We start from the raw sequence: 16,297 nt of genomic DNA on the forward strand, positions 1-16,297 counted from the left end.
TTCGAAAATCTTCATAAACTTTTTCAAATTTTTATAAATTTTAATTTTTAATTTTCTTTCTTTATTTATTTTATTTTTATTTCGGTTTTTGTTTTATTTTATTATTTCGAAAATTATTTTTATAATAAAATAGACAATATCAACATTCATACCATCTCCCTTGCTCCATCATGGAACTAAGTGGAAATGAACAGTCCAGGAGGACTCTGGGGTCATATGCTAACCCCACTACTGCTTCATATGGGAATAGTATCTGTATACCCTCAATTGGAGTTAGTAGCTTTGAGTTGAATCCTCCACATGAAGAACCTACAGAGTTTCTGGCACAATTTTTACAAATTGCTGACACAGTACATGATAAGGAAGTAGATCAGGATGTCTACAAATTATTACTGTTCCCGTTTGCTGTAAAAGATCAAGCTAAGAGGTGGTTAAATAACCAACCTAAGAACAGCATAAGGACATGGAAACAGCTGTCAGAAAAATTCCTGAGTCACTATTTTCCTCCAAAACGGATAACACAGCTAAGGCTAAGCATCCAAGGCTTCAAACAAGGAGATAATGAATCCCTTTATGATGCCTGGAAGAGATACAGAGAGATGCTAAGAAAATGCCCCTCTGAAATGTTTTCAGAGTGGGTGCAATTAGACATCTTCTACTATGGGCTTACAAAAAGAGCTCAGATTTCTCTAGACCACTCAGCTGGTGGATCTATATATATGAGAAAAATAATTGAAGAAGCTCAAGAGCTTATTGATACAGTTGCCAGAAATCAGCATCTGTACCTAAGCAGTGAATCTTCCATGAAAGAAGAAGCTAAAACAGTAACTGCTGAACTCAGTCCTGTAGATCAGGCTAATGAATTCAATCAGCAGCTGGATTTTCTAACTCAGCAGCTAGTCAAATTCAAGGAAATACTACAAGAAACAAGAATGGCTAACAAGAATATGGAAGTACAGTTAAAACAAACAGAAAAGCAACTGTCAAAACAAATAATAGAAGAATGCCAAGCAGTTCAATTAAGAAGTGGGAAAACATTAAATACCTCACTTCAAAGTAGCAGGAAGCCAAGAAATGAACAAATGGCTACTCAAAATCCCTCTGAGGACAATTAGAGCCTATAGAGGAATAATGCTGGCGCTGAACGCCCAAACCATGCTCATTCCTGGCGTTGAACGCCCAAAGGGAGCACAGTTCTGGCGTTCAGACGCCAGAAACAGGCAAGGAGCTGGCATCTAACGCCACTCCAGCTTCCACCCCTGGCATTCAATTGCCAGTGGGGGATCAGACACATACAAGTGCTGATAACAACCCTTCTAAAAAGGCTTCCCAACTCACTTCTACAGGTAATAAACCTGCAACAACTAAGGTTGAGGAATACAAAGCCAAAATGCCTTATCCTCAAAAACTCTGCCAAGCGGAACAGGATAAGCAATTTGCCCACTTTGCAGACTATCTCAGGACTCTTGAAATAAAGATTCCGTTTGCAGAAGCACTTGAACAAATACCCTCTTATGCTAAGTTCATGAAAGAGATCTTAAGTCATAAGAAGGATTGGAGGGAAACTGAAAAAGTTTACCTCACTGAAGAATGCATTGCAGTCATTCTGAAAAGCTTACATGAGAAGCTTAAAGATCCCGGGAGCTTTATGACACCATGCACATTAGAGGGTAATTGTACCAAGCAAGCTCTATGTGATCTTGGGGCAAGTATCAACCTAATACCTGCATCTATTATCACAAAGCTTGGTTTGACTGAAGAAGTCAAACCAACCCGGATATGTCTTCAACTTGGTGATGGCACCATTAAATACCCATCAGGCATGATTGAAGATATGATTGTCAAGGTTGGGCCATTTGCCTTTCCCACTGACTTTGTGGTGCTGGAAATGGAGGAGCACAAGAGTGCAACTCTCATTCTAGGAAGACCTTTCCTAGCAACTGGCCGAACCCTGATTGGCGTCCAAAAAGGGGAAGTAACCCTGAGAGTCAATGAGGAGGAGTTCAAGTTGAATGTTGTCAAAGCCATGCAACATCCAGACAACCCAAATGACTGCATGAGTGTTGATATTATTAACTCTCTAGTAAGAGAGGTCAATATGGCTGAGAGTCTCGAATCAGAGCTAGAGGACATCTTTAAAGATGTTTAGCCTGATCTGGAGGAATCAGAGAGAATAATAGAACCTCTGAAAATCCCTCAGGAAGAGGAGAAACCTCCTAAACCCGAGCTCAAACCATTTCTACCATCCCTAAAATATGCATTTCTGGGAGAAGGTGATACCTTTCCTATAATCATAAGCTCTACCTTAGAGACACAGGAAGAGGAAGCACTAATTCAAGTGCTAAGGACACACAAGACAGCTCTTGGGTGGTCCATCAATGATCTCAAGGGCATTAGCCCAGCCAGATGCATGCACAAGATCTTACTGGAGGGTGACGCCAAGCCAGTGGTTCAACCACAAAGGTGGCTGAATCCAGCCATGAAGGAGGTGGTGCAGAAAGAGGTCACTAAGTTACTAGAGGCTGGGATTATTTATCCTATTTCTGATAGCCCCTGGGTAAGCCCTATCAAAGTCGTCCCTAAGAAAGGTGGCATGACAGTGGTTCATAATGAAAAAAATGAACTGGTTCCTACAAGAATAGTTACAGGGTGGCGTATGTGTATTGATTATAGAAGGCTCAATACAGCCACCAGAAAGGATCATTTTCCTTTACCATTCATAGACCAGATGCTAGAAAGACTAGCAGGTCATGAATACTATTGCTTCCTGGATGGATATTCAGGTTATAATCAAATTGCATTCGATCCCCAGGATCAAGAGAAAACGGCATTCACATGTCCATCCGGAGTATTTGCATACAGAAGGATGCCATTTGGCTTGTGCAATGCACCTGCAACCTTTCAAAGGTGCATGCTCTCAATTTTCTCTGATATGGTGGAAAAATTTCTGGAAGTCTTCATGGATGACTTTTCAGTATTTGGAGACTCATTCAGCTCCTGTCTTAACCATCTAGCACATGTTCTAAAGAGATGCCAAGAGACTAACCTGGTTTTAATCTGGGAAAAATGTCACTTTATGGTGACTGAAGGAATTGTCCTTGGGCACAAAATTTCGAACAAAGGAATAGAGGTGGATCAAGCTAAGGTAGAGGTAATTGAAAAATTACGACCACCTGTCAATGTTAAGGCAATCAGAAGCTTTCTGGTGGCAGTGGATTATGTATCCAAATGGGTGGAAGCTATTACAACACCCACTAATGACAATAAGACCGTGTTAAAATTCCTCCAGAAATACATCTTCAGCATATTTGGTACCCCTAGAGTATTAATCAGTGATGGAGGCACTCATTTCTGCAATAAACAGCTTTACTCTGCTTTGGTTCGTTATGGAGTTAGCCACAGGGTGGCCACTCCATATCATCCACAGACAAATGGGCAAGCTGAAGTCTCTAATAGAGAGCTTAAAAGAATCCTGGAACGGACTGTAATTAACTATAGAAAGGATTGGGCAAGAAGCTTGGATGATGCTCTGTGGGCATACAGAACAGCATTCAAGACACCTATAGGGACCTCTCCATACCATCTCGTGTATGGAAAGGCGTGTCACTTGCCAGTGGAACTGGAACACAAGGCCTACTGGGCAACCAGATTCCTAAACCTTGATGCCAAGTTAGCCGGAGAAAAACGATTGCTCCAGTTAAATGAGCTCAAGGAATTTAGACTCAATGCTTTCGAGAATGCAAAAATTTACAAAGAGAAATAAAAAAGATGGCATGATAAGAAACTGTCATCCAGAGTCTTTGAGCCGGGGCAGAAAGTTCTGCTATTTAATTCTAGGCTCAAATTATTCCCCAGGAAACTAAAATCCCGGTGGAGAGGTCCATATGTGATTACAAGTGTATCACCATATAGATACGTAGAGCTTCAGGATAATGATTCTAACAAAAGGTTCATTGTTAATGGACAGAGAGTTAAACATTATCTTGAAAGTAATTTTGAGCAAGAATGCTCAAAACTGAGACTTGATTATAGCTCAGTAATAGTCCAGCTAAGGACAATAAAGAAGTGCTTGCTGGGAGGCAACCCAGCCATTTACAAAATTTAATTTTATTTGTTTTTGTTAAATTTTTACAGGTATATGTCAAAGTATCTTCAAAAAGTAAAATACCAATTACTTGAATTCACAGAGTTACAGGGGAATTTGGAAACTCACTGGCATGAAAAAGCCAGTAAGAAATGTTTTGGGCGTTGAACGCCCAAAAGAAGCATCCACTGGGCGTTCAACGCTAGTAAGGATAGCCATCTGGGCGTTCAACGCCAGAAAGAAGCATCTTCTGGGCGTTGAACGCCCGAAAGAAGCTCCTTCTGGCCGTTTAACGCCAGAACTACAGCATCCTGAGCGTTCAGAAAAACACCCAGTGAGAAAGGACTTCCTGGCGTGAAACGCCCAAAACAAGCAGCATTTAGGCATTTAACGCCAGGATGGTGGGGATGAGGTAAAATTCGTTTTTCTTTACAAATTTTCTAAATTTTTATGTTTCAATTCAGGATTTCTTGCATAAACATGTTTCAAAATGTCATCCTTTAATTTCAAAAAATTTTAATCCTAATTTCTAAAAACTCTAATTTCTAAAATTCCTTTCTCAAAAATAATATATCTTCATACATAAACATAAACCTTTTTCCAATCCAATCCAACTCTTTTTCCATTTTTGTCAAAACTTAATTATCTTTTAAAATCTTTTTCAAATTAAAAATTCAGATTCATATCTTTTTAAATTATATCTTTTTCTTATCATATTTATCTTTTATAAATCAAATCTTTTATCTTATATCTTTTTCTTATTTTCGAAAACCCACCCCCTCCCTTTATATCCACTTCGGCGCCCCTCTCATCATTCCTCATTCCACACTTACTCTTCTCCTATCCCTCTCCTTTCTTTTCTTTTGCTTGAGGACAAGCAAACCTCTAAGTTTGGTGTGTTTATCCGTAATCACTAAGATCATGACCCCTAAAGGGCAAGAAAGAGAGTATTGCAAAACCACTTTGGAATCAAGGGAAGTTCTTGACTAAAGAACATTCAGACCATTACTACAAAATAATGGGTCTAAGATCAGTGATCCCGGAAGTCAAGTTCGATCAGAAAGAAGATGAATATCCGGAGATCCAAGAACAAATTCGAAATAGGAACTGGGAAATCCTAGCTAATCCTGAAACAAAAGTGGGAAGGAATATGGTTCAGGAGTTCTATGCTAATCTGTGGCAGACAGACAGGCAAAGAATGATTGGAGCTGCCCTCTATGACCATCGGACCTTAGTCAGAGGAAAGATTGTTCACATCCATCCTGACAAAATCAGGGAGATCTTTAAGCTTCCTCAACTGAAAGATGACCCAGACTCCTTTAATAGGAGAATGATGAGGGTAAACAAAGGCCTGGACAAGATTCTAGAGGATATATGCATCCCTGGAGCCAGGTGGACCACCAGCACCACTGGCATCCCAAATCAACTCAAGAGAGAAGATCTCAAACCAGTTGCTAGAGGCTGGCTGGACTTCATTGGGCGTTCTATATTGCCCACCAGCAACCGTTCTGAAGTTACTGTCAAAAGAGCAGTGATGATTCACTGCATCATGTTGGGAAGTGAAGTAGAAGTTCATCAACTAATCTCTTGTGAACTCTACAAAATAGCAAACAAGAACTCCAAAGATGCTAAGTTGGCCTATCCAAGCTTAATTTCTATGCTCTGCAAAGATGCTGGAGTGAGGATGGGGATAACTGAGTACATCTCAGCTGAGAGGCCAATTACTAAATTATCAATGGAAAGACAACAATTGCAAGATGATCCAATCAAGAGGAGAGCACAAGAATTCCTCCCAGAACTTCCTCAATTCGAATATTGGGAACATCTTGAGGCATCTGTTTCTAAGTTGCAAGAAGCTATGAACCAAATAAAGGAAGAACAGAACAATCAAAGTAGCTGGTGCGCGAAATTGTGAACAATACTTTTCACAATTCTCATAATCCCCGGTAATGAACCCCAAAAACTTGGTGTTCAATACCATGGCATAAACACAACTTCGCACAACTAACCAGCAAGTGCACTGGGTCGTCCAAGTAATAAACCTTACGCGAGTAAGGGTCGATCCCACGGAGATTGTTGGTATGAAGCAAGCTATGGTCACCTTGTAAATCTTAGTCAGGCAGACTCAAATGGGTATAGATGATGAATAAAACATAAAGATAAAGATAGAGATACTTATGCAATTCATTGGTGGGAATTTCAGATAAGCGTATGAAGATACTGTGTCCCTTCCGTCTCTCTGCTTTCCTACTGTCTTCATCCAATCCTTCTTACTCCTTTCCATGGCAAGCTTATGCAAGGGTTTCACCGTTGTCAGTGGCTACCTCCCATCCTCTCAGTGGAAATGTTCAACGCACCCTGTCATGGCACGGCTATCCATCTGTCGGTTCTCGATCAGGCCGGAATAGAATCCATTGATTCTTTTGCGTCTGTCACTAACGCCCCGCCCTCAGGAGTTTGAAGCACGTCACAATCATTCAATCATTGAATCCTACTCAGAATACCACAGACAAGGTTAGACCTTCTGGATTCTCTTGAATGCCGCCATCAGTTCTTGCCTATACCACGAAGACTCTGATCTCACGGAATGGCTGGCTCGTTTGTCAGGCGAGCACTCGGTTGTCAGGCGATCAACCATGCATCGTGTATCAGGAATCCAAGAGATAAACATTAGAGCCTTGTTTGCTTGCAGAACAGAAGTGGTTGTCAGGCACTCGTTCATAGGTGAGAATGATGATGAGTGTCACATAATCATCACATTCATCATGTTCTTGGGTGCAAATGAATATCTTAGAACAAGAACAAGCGAAATTGAATAGAAGAACAATAGTAATTGCATTAATACTCGAGGTACAGCAGAGCTCCACACCTTAATCTATGGTGTGTAGAAACTCCACCGTTGAAAATACATAAGAACAAGGTCTAGGCATGGCCGAATGGCCAGCCTCCCAAAGAGGGTTCAATCATAAAAACATGATCAAAAGATTCTAAGATTGAAATATGAAAATACAATAGTAAAAGGTCCTATTTATAGAGAACTAGTAGCTTAGGAATGAGTAAATGACATAAAAATCCACTTCCGGGCCCACTTGGTGCGTGCTTGGGCTGAGCATTGAAGCATTTTCGTGTAGAGACTCTTCTTGGAGTTAAACGTCAGCTTTTGTGCCAGGTTGGGCGTTTAACTCCCACTTTGGTGCCAGTTCCGGCGTTTAACGCTGGAATTTTTGAAGGTGACTTTGAACGCCGGTTTGGGCCATCAAATCTTGGGCAAAGTATGGACTATCATATATTGCTGGAAAGCCCAGGATGTCTACTTTCCAACGCCGTTGAGAGCGCGCCAATTGGGCTTCTGTAGCTCCAGAAAATCCACTTCGAGTGAAGGGAGGTCAGAATCCAACAGCATCTGCAGTCCTTTTCAGTCTCTGAATCAGATTTTTGCTCAGGTCCCTCAATTTCAGCCAGAAAATACCTGAAATCACAGAAAAATACACAAACTCATAGTAAAGTCCAGAAAAGTGAATTTTAACTAAAAACTAATAAAAATATACTAAAAACTAAACCAAATATACTAGAAACATACTAAAAACAATGCCAAAAAGCGTACAAATTATCCGCTCATCACAACACCAAACTTAAATTGTTGCTTGTCCCCAAGCAACTGAAAATCAAATAAGATAAAAAGAAGAGAATATGCAATGAATTCCAAAAACATCTATGAAGATCAGTATTAATTAGATGAGCGGGGCTTTTAGCTTTTTGCCTCTGAACAGTTTTGGCATCTCACTTTATCCTTTGAAATTCAGAATGATTGGCTTCTTTAGGAACTCAGAATCCAGATAATGTCATTGATTCTCCTAGTTAAGTATGATGATTCTTGAACACAGCTACTTATTGAGTCTTGGCTGTGGCCCAAAGCACTCTGTCTTCCAGTATTACCACCGGATACATACATGCCACAGACACATAATTGGGTGAACCTTTTCAGATTGTGACTCAGCTTTGCTAAAGTCCCCAATTAGAGGTGTCCAGGGTTCTTAAGCACACTCTTTTTGCCTTGGATCACAACTTTATTTCTTTCTTTTTCTTTTCTTTTTCTTTCTCTCTTTTTTTTTTCTTTTTTCGTCTCTTTTCTCTTTTTTTTTTGTATTCCCTGCTTTTTCTTGCTTCAAGAATCATTTTTAATGATTTTTCAGATCCTCAGTAACATGTCTCCTTTTTCATCATTCTTTCAAGAGCCAACATTCATGAACCACAAATTCAAAAGACATATGCACTGTTTAAGCATACATTCAGAAAACAAAAATATTGCCACCACATCAAAATAATCAAACTGTTATAAAATTCAAAATTGATGCAATTCTTTCTTTTTTTTTTCAATTAAGAACAATTTTTTTATTCAAGAGAGGTGATGGATTCATAGGACATTCATAACTTTAAGGCATAGACACTAAGACACTAATGATCATAAGACACAAACATGGATAAACATAAGCATGAAAATTCGAAAAACAAGAAAATAAAGAACAAGGAGATTAAAGAACGGGTCCACCTTAGTGATGGCGGCTTGTTCTTCCTCTTGAAGATCTTATGGAGTGCTTGGGCTCCTCAATGTCTCTCCCTTGTCTTTGTTGCTCCTCTCTCATGATTCTTTGATCTTCTCTAATTTCATGGAGGAGGATGGAATGTTCTTGGTGCTCCACCCTTAGTTGTCCCATGTTGGAACTTAATTCTCCTAGGGAGGTGTTCAGTTGCTCCCAATAGTCTTGTGGAGGAAAGTGCATCCCTTGAGGCATCTCAAGGATCTCATGATGAGAGGGGTCTCTTGTTTGCTCCATCCTCCTCTTAGTAATGGGCTTGTCCTCATCAATGAAGGTGTCTCCCTCTATGTCAACTCCAACTGAATAACAGAGGTGACAAATGAGATGAGGAAAGCTAACCTTGCCAAGGTAGAGGACTTGGTCCAACCTTTGATCAAAGTTGACCCTTCTAGTGTAAGGATGTTCATCTCCTTGCATCATGGGCAAGTTGAATGCCAACCTTACATTTTTCGGACTAAAATCCAAGTATTTTCCCCGAACCATAGTAAGCCAATTCTTTGGATCCGGGTTCACACTTTGATCATGGTTCTTGGTGATCCATACATTGGCATAGAACTCTTGAACCATTAAGATTCCGACTTGTTGAATGGGGTTGGTGAGAACTTCCCAACCTCTTCTTCGGATCTCATATCGGATCTCCGGATATTCACCCTTTTTGAGTGAAAAGGGGACCTCGGGGATCACCTTCTTCAAGGCCACAACTTCATAGAAGTGGTCTTGATGCACCCTTGAGATGAATCTCTCCATCTCCCATGACTCGGAGGTGGAAGCTTTTGCCTTCCCTTTCCTCTTTCAAGAGGTTTCTCCGGCCTTGGATGCCATAAATGGTTATGGAAAAACGAAAAAGAAACGCTTTTACCACACCAAACTTAAACGGTTTGCTCGTCCTCGAGCAAAAGAAGAAAGAAAAGAGTAGAAGAAGAAGAAATGAGGAGGAAGGGAATGGCATTTGTGTTCGGCCAAAGAGGGTGAGAAGTAGTGTTTAGGTTTGTGTGAAAATGAAGGGGTGAAGAAGGGTTTATATAGGAGAGGGGGGCTCATGGTTCGGTCATGTATGGGTGGGTTTGGGAGGGAAAGTGGTTTGAATTTGAATGGTGAGGTAGGTGGGGTTTTGTGAAGGATGGATGTGAGTGGTGAAGAGAATATGGGATTTGATAGGTGAAGGGTTTTTGGGGAAGAGGTATTGAGGTGATTGGTGAATGGGGAAGAAGAGAGAGAGTGGTGGGGTTGGTGGGGATCCTGTGGGGTCCACAGATCCTGAGGTGTCAAGGAAAAGTCATCCCTGCACCAAATGGCATGCAAAATCACGTTTTGAGCCAATTCTGGCGTTAAACGCCGGGCTGGTGCCCATTTCTGGCGTTTAACGCCAGGTTCTTGCCCTTTCCTGGTGTTTAACGCCAGTCTGGTGCCCCTTTCTGGCGTTAAACGCCCAGAATGGTGCCAGACTGGGCGTTAAACGCCCATCTGCTAACCTTACTGGCGTTTAAACGCCAGTAGGTTCTTCCTCCAGGGTGTGCTGTTTTTCTTCCTGTTTTTCATTCTGTTTTTGCTTTTTCAATTGATTTTGTGACTTCTCATGATCATCAACCTACAAAAAACATAAAATAACAAAGGAAAATAGATAAAATATGACATTGGGTTGCCTCCCAACAAGCACTTCTTTAATGTCAGTAGCTTGACAGAGGGCTCTCATGGAGCCTCACAAATGCTCAGAGCAATGTTGGAACCTCCCAACACCAAACTTAGAGTTTGAATGTGGGGGTTCAACACCAAACTTAGAGTTTCGTTGTGGCCTCCCAACACCAAACTTAGAGTTTGACTGTGGGGGCTCTGTTTGACTCTGATTTGAGAGAAGCTCTTCATACTTCCTCTCCATGGTGACAGAGGGATATCCTTGAGCCTTAAAAACAAAGGATTCTTCATTCACTTGAATGATCAGTTCACCTCTATCAACATCAATCACAGCCTTTGCTGTGGCTAGGAAGGGTCTGCCAAGGATGATGGATTCATCCATGCACTTCCCAGTCTCTAGGACTATGAAATCAGCAGGGATGTAATGGTCTTCAATCTTCACCAAAACATCCTCTACAAGTCCATGAGCTTGTTTTCTTGAATTGTCTGCCATCTCTAATGAGATTCTTGCAGCTTGCACCTCAAAGATCCCTAGTTTCTCCATTACAGAGAGAGGCATGAGGTTTACACTTGACCCTAAGTCACACAGAGCCTTGTTGAAGGTCATGGTGCCTATGGTACAAGGTATGGAAAACTTCCCAGGGTCCTGCCTCTTTTGAGGTAGTTTCTGCCTAGACAAGTCATCCAATTCTTTGGTGAGCAAAGGGGGTTCATCCTCCCAAGTCTCATTTCCAAATAACTTGTCATTTAGCTTCATGATTGCTCCAAGGTATTTAGCAACTTGCTCTTCAGTGACATACTCATCCTCTTCAGAGGAAGAATACTCATCAGAGCTCATGAAAGGCAGAAGTAAGTCCAATGGAATCTCTATGGTCTCATTTTGAGCCTTAGATTCCCATGGTTTCGCATTGGGGAACTCAGTGGAGGCTAGTGCATGCCCATTGAGGTCTTCCTCAGTGGCGTTCACTTCCTCTCCTTCCTCTCCAAATTCGGCCATGTTGATGGCCTTGCACTCTCCTTTTGGATTTTCTTCTGTATTGCTTGGGAGAGTACTAGGAGGGAGTTCAGTAATTTTCTTGCTCAACTGTCCCACTTGAGCCACCAAATTCCTAATGGAGGACCTTGTTTTAGTCATGAAACTTTGAGTGGTTTTGATTAGATCAGAGACCATGGTTGCTAAGTCAGAGTGGTTCTGCTTAGAATTCTCTGTCTGTTGCTGAGAAGATGATGGAAAAGACTTGCCATTGCTAAACCTGTTTCTTCCACCATTATTGTTGTTGAAACCTTGTTGAGGTCACTGTTGATCCTTCCATGAGAAATTTGGATGATTCCTCCATGAAGAATTATAGGTGTTTCCATAGGGTTCTCCTAGTTAATTCACCTCTTCCATTGAAGGGTTCTCAGGATCATACGCTTTTTCTTCAGATGAAGCATCCTTAGTACTGCTTGGTGCATTTTGCATTCCAGACAGACTTTGAGAAATCAAATTGACTTGTTGAGTCAATATTTTATTCTGAGCCAATATGGCATTCAGAGTATCAATCTCAAGAACTCCTTTCTTCTGATTTGTCCCATTGTTCATAGGATTCCTTTCAGAAGTGTACATGAATTGGTTATTTGCAACCATTTCAATTAGCTCTTGAGCTTCTGCAGGCGTCTTCTTCAGATGAAGAGATCCTCCAGCAGAGCTATCCAAAGACATCTTGGATAGTTCAGAGAGACCATCATAGAAAATACCTATGATGCTCCATTCAGAAAGCATGTCAGAAGGACATTTTCTGATTAATTATTTGTATCTTTCCCAAGCTTCATAGAGGGATTCTCCATCCTTCTGTCTGAAGGTTTGGACTTCCACTCTAAGCTTACTCAATTTTTGAGGTGGAAAGAACTTTGCCAAGAAGGCATTGGCTAGCTTTTCCCATGAGTCCAGGCTTTCTTTAGGTTGTGAGTCCAACCATGTCCTAGCTCTGTCTCTTACAGCAAAAGGGAATAGCATTAGTCTGTAGACCTCAGGGTCAACCCCATTAGTCTTGACAGTGTCACAGATTTGCAAGAATTCAGCTAAGAACTGATGAGGATCTTCCAATGGAAGTCCATGGAACTTGCAATTCTGTTGCATTAGAGAAACTAATTGAGGCTTAAGCTCAAAGTTGTTTGCTCCAATGGCAGGGATAGAGATGCTTCTCCCATAGAAGTCGGGAGTAGGTGCAGTAAAGTCACCCAGCAACTTCCTTGCATTGTTGGCGTTGTTGTTGTTTTCAGCTGCCATGGGTTCTTCTTGTTTAAAGATTTCTGTTAGGTCCTCTACATAGAGTTGTGCCTTAGCTTCTCTTAGCTTTCGCTTCAAGGTCCTTTCAGGTTCAGGGTCAGCTTCAACAAGAATGCTTTTGTCTTTGTTCCTGCTCATATGAAAGAAAAGAGAACAAGAAAATGTGGAATCCTCTATGTCACAGTATAGAGATTCCTTGAGGTGTCAGAGGAACAGAATAATAGAAGAAGGAGGTAGAAGAATTCGAACTTAATCAGATAGAGTTCGAATTGTGCATTGAGAAGGAGTGGTACTCCATAAATAGAAGGATGTGAGAAGAGAGGAAAAAAAATTTCGAAAATTAAGTGAGAGATTTTGAAAACATTTTGAAAAATTGGTGGATAATTTTCGAAAACTAAAAGTGGGAAAGAAATCAAGTGATTTGTGAAAAAGATTTTGAAAAAAAATATGATTGAAAACTATTTTTGAAAAAGATGTGATTGAAATGATATGATTTGAAAACAATTTTAAAAAGATTTGATTTTAGAAATTAATGACTTGCCTAACAAGAAAAGATATGATTCAAACATTAAACCTTTCTCAACAGAAAAGGCAACACACTTGAAATGTTCAATCAAATCATTAATTGTTAGCAAGTATCTTTGAAAAAGGAAAGAAATTGATTTTGAAAACATTTGATTGAAAGGATATGATTTGAAAAGGATTTGATTTTGAAAAACTTTGAAAACTTGAAAAAAATTGATTTGAAAACAAAAATCCTCCCCCTTGCACCATTCTGGGCGTTTAACGCCCAATGCACTACCTTTTTGGGCGTTAAATGCCCAACCAGGCACCCTGGCTGGCGTTTAAACGCCAGTCTGTCCTTCTTCACTGGGCGTTTTGAACGCCCAGCTTTTTCTGTGTAATTCCTCTGCTGCATGTTCTGAATCTTCAGTTCCCTGTACTATTGACTTGAAAATAGAACCAAGATCAAATAAACAATGCATGCAAGACACCAAACTTAAATTTAGACACTAGACTCAAAACAAGAAACATAAAATATTTTTGGTTTTTGTGATTTTGAAATTTTTTTTTTCGAAAATTAAGTGAAAAAAGAAAATAAAGGTATCAAAGTTCTTAATGAGAATTCCAGGAATCATGCAATGTTAGTCTAAATCTTTAGTCTAAAGGAATTAGACATGAATAGCCAAGCTTCAGCAGGACATTGCATCCAAGAGCTAAATTGATGAGAATCAATCAGCTTTGGTGATGATAAGATCATCACCTTGAAACACTAGAATTCATTCTTAAGAACTCTGAAAAATACCTAATCTAAGCAACAAGATGAACCGTCAGTTGTCCATACTCGAACAATCCCCGGCAACGGCGCCAAAAACTTGGTGCGCGAAATTGTGAACAATACTTTTCACAATTCTCATAATCCCCGGTAATGAACCCCACAAACTTGGTGTTCAATACCATGGCATAAACACAACTTCGCACAACTAACTAGCAAGTGCACTGGGTCGTCCAAGTAATAAACCTTACGCGAGTAAGGGTCGATCCCACGGAGATTGTTGGTATGAAGCAAACTATGGTCACCTTGTAAATCTTAGTCAGGCAGACTCAAATGGGTATAGATGATGAATAAAACATAAAGATAAAGATAGAGATACTTATGCAATTCATTGGTGGGAATTTCAGATAAGCGTATGAAGATGCTGTGTCCCTTCCGTCTCTCTGCTTTCCTACTGTCTTCATCCAATCCTTCTTACTCCTTTCCATGGCAAGCTTATGCAAGGGTTTCACCGTTGTCAGTGGCTACCTCCCATCCTCTCAGTGGAAACATTCAACGCACCCTGTCACGGTACGGCTATCCATCTGTCGGTTCTCGATTAGGCCGGAATAGAATCCATTGATTCTTTTGCGTCTGTCACTAACGCCCCGCCCTCAGGAGTTTGAAGCACGTCACAGTCATTCAATCATTGAATCCTACTCAGAATACCGCAGACAAGGTTAGACCTTCCGGATTCTCTTGAATGCCGCCATCAGTTCTTGCCTATACCACGAAGACTCTGATCTCACGGAATGGCTGGCTCGTTTGTTAGGCGAGCACTCGGTTGTCAGGCGATCAACCATGCATCGTGTATCAGGAATCCAAGAGATAAACACTAGAGCCTTGTTTGCTTGCAGAACAGAAGTGGTTGTCAGGCACTCGTTCATAGGTGAGAATGATGATGAGTGTCACATAATCATCACATTCATCATGTTCTTGGGTGCAAATGAATATCTTAGAACAAGAACAAGCGGAATTGAATAGAAGAACAATAGTAATTGCATTAATACTCGAGGTACAGCAGAGCTCCACACCTTAATCTATGGTGTGTAGAAACTCCACCGTTGAAAATACATAAGAACAAGGTCTAGGCATGGCCGAATGGCCAGCCTCCCAAAGAGGGTTCAATCATAAAAACATGATCAAAAGATTCTAAGATTGAAAGATAAAAATACAACAGTAAAAGGTCCTATTTATAGAGAACTAGTAGCTTAGGAATGAGTAAATGACATAAAAATCCACTTCCGGGCCCACTTGGTGCGTGCTTGGGCTGAGCATTGAAGCATTTTCGTGTAGAGACTCTTCTTGGAGTTAAACGCCAGCTTTTGTGCCAGGTTGGGCATTTAACTCCCACTTTGGTGCCAGTTCCGGCGTTTAACGCTGGAATTTCTGAAGGTGACTTTGAACGCCGGTTTGGGCCATCAAAACTTGGGCAACGTATGGACTATCATATATTGCTGGAAAGCCCAGGATGTCTATTTCCAACGCCGTTGAGAGCGCGCCAATTGGGCTTCTGTAGCTCCAGAAAATCCACTTCGAGTGCAGGGAGGTCAGAATCCAACAGCATCTGCAGTCCTTTTCAGTCTCTAAATCAGATTTTTGCTCAGGTCCCTCAATTTCAGCCAGAAAATACCTAAAATCACAGAAAAACACACAAACTCATAGTAAAGTCCAGAAAAGTAAATTTTAACTAAAAATTAATAAAAATATGCTAAAAACTAAACCAAATATACTAGAAACATACTAAAAACAATGCCAAAAAGCGTACAAATTATCCGCTCATCAGTAGCATGCTTTACAAATTGCTTAGGGAACAAGAAGAGCAAGGGCGTGACTTAAGGGAGCTGAAGCGCCAGAAATTAATCCTTGAAGGACCAAGCACCCCACAGATCAGAGGAACATCCACTTCCCAAAATACAGGTTGTTGAGTTCTAATTTTAGCTTTAACTCTGTGATAGTATTATTATAGGAATTTACCTTAGAAGTTATACAGTAGTAGTAGTAGTAATTAGCATATCTATTCTGGTTATTATTTCCAATTAAGTTATAATTTATTTTTCTCATCATCATCAGACATGAATAAAATAGTAGATTTTTAGAATAAAGAAGTAATTTACATTTTTCGAGTTCTTAATAATAAAAATTATAATTAATTATATGTGGTGGCAATACTTTTTGTTCTCTAAATGAATGCTTGAACAGTGCATATTTTATCCTGAATTTTACGAATGTTGGCTCCTGAAAGAATGAGGAACACGAAAAATATTATTGATAATCTGAAAAATCATGAATTTGATTCTTGAAGCAAGAAAAAGCAGTGAAAAAAAAACTTTTACAAGAAATCATTGGATCAAGAAAAAGAAAAAGCCAATAGCCCTTAAAACCAAAAGGCAAGGGTG

The 16,297-nt window shown here is 40.3% G+C and overlaps 1 non-coding gene across 1 annotated transcript; it reads left to right on the forward strand.

Annotated features, from left to right (window-relative positions):
• Positions 1 to 12,070: 12,070 nt before the first annotated feature.
• On the forward strand, positions 12,071 to 12,178 carry LOC130984632 (small nucleolar RNA R71). The gene has a single exon (XR_009088550.1). It is a non-coding gene; the product is annotated as a small nucleolar RNA R71 (small nucleolar RNA).
• The last annotated feature ends 4,119 nt before the right edge of the window (positions 12,179 to 16,297 follow it).

Source organism: Arachis stenosperma, chromosome 5 (assembly GCF_014773155.1).
Source record: "Arachis stenosperma cultivar V10309 chromosome 5, arast.V10309.gnm1.PFL2, whole genome shotgun sequence".
In the NCBI taxonomy this organism is placed as follows: domain Eukaryota; kingdom Viridiplantae; phylum Streptophyta; class Magnoliopsida; order Fabales; family Fabaceae; genus Arachis; species Arachis stenosperma.